The following is an 8,024-nucleotide window of genomic DNA, read 5'->3' on the forward strand; positions in this document are numbered from 1 at the left end:
ACAGGTTGGGTTGACAGTCCAAATGATTTGCCTGTACCCTCACGTCCATGTACCCATCTGTTTTCCACAAGCATAATTGTTTGAGTTTGTAGTTCACTAGGGGGAGCAGTTGTCAGGTAAATAAATGGCACCATTACCCCATAAACACTTTGAGACCGTGGGTGTTGTGTCCTGTCCTGTTATAAACTACACATTATAAACCCAGCAGTACATAGAAAAGCCTTCACAGTCCTGCTTGTATTAAAGCTACTGTTCAAGAAAATAAATTATTGCAGTATAATGAAAATTTGGAAACACTGGAGACAGGGTGAATAACTCTTAGAAAAAGCCATTTTAATTCCTCCATAATACACAACATTAATTTAAGCAGACGCCATTTTCTAGGGATATTCACAACATTGGAAAAACAGAAGTGCATTCACCCAATTAATATGAGCAATAGTAACGGACCTGACTAAAAATATTCCCAGAACAGCAAGTTTCCCTGTAGCATCATTAAACTAAAGCCCTAGCTGAATGCTAACTGTGAGCCAAAATACAAATTCTGAAACCATTCATATTGCATCCATAACGCTTCCTAAGAAGAGAAACCTGAAACCATAAAATTTGAACTTAAAATATCACTATAATTAGTATGAAAGTTACAGGGACTCTCAGCTCTAAGATCAGTGCGTTACAGAAACTCTCAGCTCTGAGATCAGTGTGTTACAGAGACTCAGCTCTAAGATCAGTGTGTTACAGGGACACTTAGCTCTGAGATCAGTGTGTTACAGAGACTCAGCTCTAAGATCAGTGTGTTACAGAGACACTTCGCTCAGATCAGTGTGTTACAGAAACTCTCAGCTCTGAGATCAGTGTGTTACAGAGACTCAGCTCTAAGATCAGTGTGTTACAGGGACACTTAGCTCTGAGATCAGTGTGTTACAGAGACTCAGCTCTAAGATCAGTGTGTTACAGAGACTCAGCTCTAAGATCAGTGTGTTACAGAGACTCAGCTCTGAGATCAGTGTGTTACAGAGGCTCAGCTCTAAGATCAGTGTGTTACAGAGACACTTAGCTCAGATCAGTGTGTTACAGAGACTCAGCTCTGAGATCAGTGTGTTACAGAGACACTTAGCTCAGATCAGTGTGTTACAGAGACTCTCATCTCTGAGACCAGTGTGTTACAGAGACACTTAGCTCTAAGATCAGTGTGTTACAGAGACTCAGCTCTGAGATCAGTGTGTTACAGGCTCTGAGCTCTGAGATCAGTGTGTTACAGAGACTCAGCTCTGAGATCAGTGTGTTAGAGACTCTGAGCTCTGAGATCAGTGTGTTACAGAGACTCTCAGGGTCTGGAAGGATGTTTTGAAACAGGATCCTGGAACAGTGGGCAGTACAGAGAACCTCCCTCCTGCTCAGAAAACAGGGCCCTTTTGTCCAGACCCAACTCCCCAGAACTGAGCCCTGGGTAAAAGTGCCAGTCTCGGGGCAGCTCGGTTGAATGCAGGATCGTCGGCTGTGGGTTGGGGTGGGGGTGGGGGGTGGGGGGTGGAGAGGGGGTTAAAATGCACTGAGAACCTAATAACGCTGTGATACCAAGTTATTGGTATACAGTCCTATGGCTCAGAAGGATGGTTATGTTGGTTCGTTATGTTTGTGTTTGCCGTGAACTTGGCCCACGTGTATCGTGAAAAATCTGGATTTTTTTGTTGTCAAAAAGTTTTCAGCAATAGGGGTCGTCACTATTAAGCACTGACATTTTTTGGGCTCTCATTTAATTTTGTGGTTAATGGGCAGATATTGGAAAGTCCAGTGTTTGCAGAATTCCGTCATTTGAAAAGATAGAATCACTTAGCTCCTTTAAGGACTTACGCTATTTAGTCCAGCAATAGTTTTTTTCAGATTCAGTAATAAAACAGCTCATCCTAACAAGGGTGAGCTTTATGCTCATAAAGACTGAAAGTCCAAGACTGGAAAAGGTGTGGCATGAATATCATGGTGCCTAGCTGGGTGCAGAACGTAAGCTTGGTAGTGGTTTTCCCCGTTCACGCATTGGTCTCATATATGGAAAAATGTCATGTCTGTTCACACATGACGTGACTGTTCTGGATAGATTAGGCAAGGCTGGATATGTCTACCTGAAGCAACGCAGGGCAATTGATGTAAATATCCTGACTCGGAGGATTGGCGGAACGTCTTACGTGGAAAATCAAATGTTCACACATGAGGGTGGCACGGAAAATTGCCGGAACATTTAAGGGTTCGGCTGCTTGTGCTAAAAGGGGCTACAGTGAAGTGAATTGGGCTTGGACCAGCAATGGCTTTTGCCCCTTTCACGCATGCATTCCATGGAAGACGCTCCACCCATTTTCCGGGTCAGGACCTGGTAATATTTACGGAAATAATCTTTGCCTCGGCACTAGCGTGTAACAAAAGCAGCAACATTCCCAGATAAACCACGTAAAATGTTTTGACATTCTTGCGTAAGACCTTTTGTTTCTGGCAGTTTGTTTGATAAATACTTTACTGAATCTGTCCTCTCAACAATTCTGGCACAAATATGAGACATTGCAGATACGAGATATTCGAGTTGCATTGTGTGATTTTGCAAGGGCTTATAATGCTGAATATTTAAGGTTTGTTTCTCGATAACAATTAATTCATAGGATGGGGTCGAAAGGCACAATTTTATTTTGTTTAACTTGAGCAGTGACCCTTGTGGTGTAAACTATGTAAATGATTCAAAAACAGTATTACTGTGTTGGGAAAATATATTTAATCAATTCCCTTTGCTTTCTGCCTATGTTGAAAAAATGATCTTACGTTTTATGTTCACTCCTTCTAACCCTCCCCCCCTCTCTTTTAAAAGCCCCCCTTCCCCTCAGGCCCCAGGGTCAGGGTTACTCTGCTCCTACACGTGGAGGTGTTGCTCCCCTCCTAAGAGTTGTGGTGTTACTCTCTTCATAAGAGTGGAACTGTTACTATGCCCTTAAGTGTGGAGGTGTTACTCTGCTCCTAAATGTGGAGGTGGTACTCTCCTTGTAAGTGTGGAGCTGTTTCGATGCTCTTAAGTATGGAGGTGTTACTCCCCTCCTAAATGTGGAGGTGTTACTCCCCTCCTGAGAATGGGCTGTGTTACTCTGCTCATATCTCATTATGCTCCCCCAGTCTGTGTCTGTAGTTCCTCTTACTTTGCGTTCCTCCAGCTCTGGAGCTCATTTTTGCATTCACTGCAACAATCCAAGCTTCAGGGCCGAGGGAGGGCAGGTGCCTACGACAAAGCTTAATGTTGACCCCCCCCCCCCCCCACACACACACCTCCAAGATGGGGGGGGCCCAACATGTCAGCTCAGCTTGTCTGTGGCACTCTGTTTGCCCTCCCTGCTGTTCTGTAAAGCTTCTGTTCATGTGAATGCAAAATCCTCCAGACCTTGGAAAAGCCCACGTACTTTAACCTGGGAAAGCGGCAGCTTGAAAAATCCACACCCTTTAAACTGGAAAAACTGCAGATGGAAAAGTCCAGGTCGCTTAAACTGGGAAAAATGTAGCAGATTTCATGTTCACCGCTGTGTACTTACTAGTGTTACAATAGTGCCTCTTCAGAGGAAAAACTAAATAAAGCAGGTTGTTTGGTGCTACATTGAGTGCTTTAAAATGTCCTTACAGTATGGGCTTCTTTTCAATATTCCAACATCCCTCTCCTGTGTGGAGTGGAAAGGAGGTTTTTAATAGGTCCCTTTTATGTTACCCTGAAGGACAGCGTCTGCCATGAAAATGATAACAAAAAAACAAAACAAAAAAACTCTCCCATTCTCACTTTAAAGCTGTGGCACTGGAAGCGGTATGTTGACACTCACATGCAATTAACAACAACAAAAAAAAACTTAAGCTAAATTTCCATTCCTGTTCACCATTGGAATAAAAAAATGAATTGTTGACATTCCTCCACTCTGGCTCTTTGAAGCCATTCTTAAAGTTTCTCTCTTCCAGAGAGAGGTAGTTAAAGGTGTGAGGGGAGCCAGACTGGAATTTCCATGGGGTGGGGGAGCGGGGTCTAATTACTCTGAATGCACATTCAACATGCTGGTCTCCCACCTTGGCTGACTCCGGCTGGACCACAGGGGCTGGGTCTTTAGGTGAATGGCTGGGGTGGCGGCCCTCTTTCGTGCCCTTACAGCTGCACGCATGGGCACTCGTCTCCTCACCGGAGAAGGATCTGATCTGGAGGCCCTCGGCAGGGCCGGCAGTAACCCCCCCCCCCCGCCACACTTGGTCCTTCTGTATAAAATGGTGAAGTTTGTTCAGTCATGGCCTTGGAGGAGCGGTGACAACTGACACACTGCAGGTGGCAGGCACAGCTCCGTGGGGCCTAATTACATGCAAATCACAACACAAGAAGGGACTTTGACCCGCTCCACTGCTTTTCCTGGGGAAAGTGGAAAAAAATGTATCTGGTTGATTTGAGTTTTGTTGTGGAAAAATATCCATGGATGTGTGGTGGCTTTACTTCCCTTCACAAAGAGTTACAGCAAAAATTCCATTATTTTTACATAATGGAACTCTTTGAAGAGAGAAGAATGGGAGTGCCATTGACACTAATGAGAAGCAAATGGTGGAATTACCATTATCTAGCGCTAAATTCAGTTAAACTCCCCATTTTCAGACATCAGAGGTCAGATTGATTCTGGGGTATGATGCATCATGAGATACAGCTAATTAAGTCCTTAAATTTGTGAGGTTTATTTATTTATTTATTTTGAACCTCTATAAACACCAGGACTTCAACCATTTGCTGTAGCCTTAAGGTAAAGTGAAAAACCAACGACATTCTGACCACAGGGGATTTTACTGCACCAGGGGCCCAGCTGGTGCCCCCCCCCCCCACCTTCCATCCCAACATTCTGGCAATACTGCAACGACATAGGGTACTCCACGTGACCTAAGCAGGGAGATGTTCCTTGCGTTGATTCATGAACGCAACACAGCTTCACCTCAAGCCACCCCATGGCAGATTCAGTCAAACTCAGCACATCAATGTTGGTGCTTAGCACAGTGTCACCTCTGACTTCCCTATGGGCCTGTGCGCTGTGGCCTGAAGCACAGTCCAGTAAAACACGTGTGTCAAATAATGCTTTTCTCCCCAAGAGGTCTGGCAGGATCATCTTCAACACATCAACCATCAAGGAAGGGACACTGGTTCCATTTTAGAAAAATGCTCCCCCCCCCGGCCCACCAAGGAGCAATTTAATTTGTGTGACCGGGGAGTTAAGTGCCATTTTTGAAAGCTTTTACAAACTTTGACATTAAAGCAAGATGACCCATTAAGGTCTTACTGACGCAATTAAACTTTACGAGCTGGACTGCGCTCATTACGGTCGCTCGTGGGTTGTTTTTCTTCATATTGAATTACGGGTCTCCTTCAAGTCTGCACTGAGCAGGACATTGATTTTTAAAAAAAATATATTTTATGTCGGAAGTCTGGACTGTGTTAAAACGCCCTTGTGTGTATTTGCTGCTTTTTTGTACATCAATACACACAGTAAAGATCTGAGAGAAAGCAGACCAAAGCGTCCTTTGCCCTCTCTAGGGCAGCAGCGAACCATGTGTGCCCCTGTAATTGCACAGATTGGTGAGCTGCATACTTAATGAGAAAACTTCCTCCGGAGTAAACAAGAACATTAAGACACGTTGGAACCTTTGTGAAAGCAACGTTAAGAACAGCCCTACGAGCAGCCACGTCGAACGTGTGTGTGTCCAGGTGTTGCACGTGTTAAGTGAAGACTGAAGGCGCAGGCGTTCCTTTGATGAACAGATTACCCAAATCACTCATTGGAACCCCCCCCCCACCCCCCAGACAGTCTAGACTTTCCCCACTGATCTCTGGCAGCTCCGGGCAGGTCACTGATCACCATGGTAACAGCACCTCAAAGTATTCCCTCCTCAGGTTAAACAAATAGAAACTCACTCACTGGATCTCGATGAGCTCCGCACATTTTGCCACGGTTGACGTGGGGACAAAGGTCCACGAATTGGCAATGGGTTAAACGTACATAGGTTTGTTCTGAAAGGCTTATTTACAGTGATTGCAGAAGCAATAGATACTCAGACGTGCAAATTAGGTCTTGCCTTTTTCGATGTCCGGCCAACAAGCACAGCAACCGAAGACCCATAAAGCCAAGTTTCTAGAAGCATGCTAGACTTGAGTGACATGTGATGTATGCTGATCAAGCTCACACGCCCATTACGGAAACTGGGCTACAAACTGGTATCCAGTATAACTTAATATGTACTGTAATTGTGGTCACACACTGAATGCTGCATTTTCCTAAATGACAGGGTGTGGGTTAAGGTCCAAGTCTGCGTTCTGTGTCTGGGGCCTGCAGCTGCCAAATGTGAAAGAGGAAGTGGGTTTTAGATCCAGTCATTCATTCACATCTGCGCAGTCATTTTGCTGCCAATATACACTATTCTAATTTGGAAAAAGCCACCGCCGTCTGACATTGGTGACACGTTTGCTAAACAAAGCTCGGCCCAAACACAACACAGAGGGCTGTTTCCTTCCTGGATGTTTAATGTAACCTCAGGACATGCAGTTGATTTTCACTTCCTGACACTCCCAAACAGCGTGGGACTGGGGGAGAGAAAAGCAAGTTTCAAAAGGGCCTGTCCTTCAGGGGTCTGCTGTGGGAATCCTTTTTACCCAGAATGCACTGACCTACATGCCCCTTTCTTCCCCTTGTTCTGGTGAGTTGCACATCTCTTATAATTGCCTGTGGTAATATCTTGCAGAAATGTTCAGAGGTGCCATATCCTGTGCCAGGACTGGCCTTAAAGTGAGAGCCCTTTCAGGGGGCCCTAGTCATGTAAAACCAAAGCTTTGGGTTCTTTTGATTGTACCTCTAATATATGAAGTGTCCCAGCATGTGATGCTTTTGCTACCAGTGGGTTTGGAGGGATGGCTTTTATTTTGTTTTGATTTGAAGGCTCCAGTCACTGTTCAATAAAATAACCACATGTGCACTTGACCAACACTGTGACTGATGTGACACACTCCAGCACGCGCAATCTGGTACACGCTCCCACACACACACACTCTCTATTACGCACCCCAACACACAAGCTCTGGCACGCACAATGGCAAAACTATTCACCATATATGCCTTTCTGTAAGTATACCATATTTACTTTCTGCCACCAGATTATACCGATAAATATAAACTAGTTTCTGTCCATTTACATCAAGCTTGTTTTGAGCTTGTAACGTATTTTATATGTCCCTCTGAAAGATATTTACCTGGAACATTTGCCAGCATGTTCCAGCGTGTTGCCAGTGTGCTGGTGAGTTGCAAACATATTCCAGTGTGTAGCCCGCATGTTGCCAGGGTGTTGCCATCTTGTTACCAAGGTGGTAACCCAAGACAACGGGCCAGGAAACACTGTGCTGCGATAGAAGCCCTCAACAAAAGTTGCTTTTGTGTCAGAGCCTATAAACTTCCCAGAATGCTTTTGGATGCGGAGAAGTTTGCAACTTTATGTGAAAACCCCAGAACAGAGGCCCAGTGTTTGTACCATCCCCTGAGAGAGAGAGAGAGAGAGAGAGAGAGAGATGTGGGATCTGATTTTAATCCGTTTGCAGTGGTGTCAGCTCAAAGTAAAAACTAAAACTAAACATGATTCATTATAAAATATATGTTGGCATCTTTGAGGGTGGTGTCTTTTCCTAATGTGGAGAATATTAATTCCTGGTGTAAAGCTCCACATTAACAATGACCTGTATAAATATTGGATTTTTATTATCTGTCAATTATTTTGATGCACTTAAAAATTTCCCGTTTAAAATCCGCATTAAAAATTGCTGTATTGCTGCCTGGATGTCTAGAATGGTATTTTCACCAGGGAAAATCTTGAAGCCGAAATACACGCACGCACGCACACACCCTACATAAGGCTCAGTATTTTCAGTATAGTAGATTATTTAAGTTAGCATCGCTAGTGCATCAGTATCGTTTTTAAGAGATGTAATTGCAATTAAATTTAGCAAA

The sequence above is a fragment of the Anguilla rostrata genome, chromosome 18, assembly GCF_018555375.3.
Source record: "Anguilla rostrata isolate EN2019 chromosome 18, ASM1855537v3, whole genome shotgun sequence".
Lineage (NCBI taxonomy): Eukaryota > Metazoa > Chordata > Actinopteri > Anguilliformes > Anguillidae > Anguilla > Anguilla rostrata.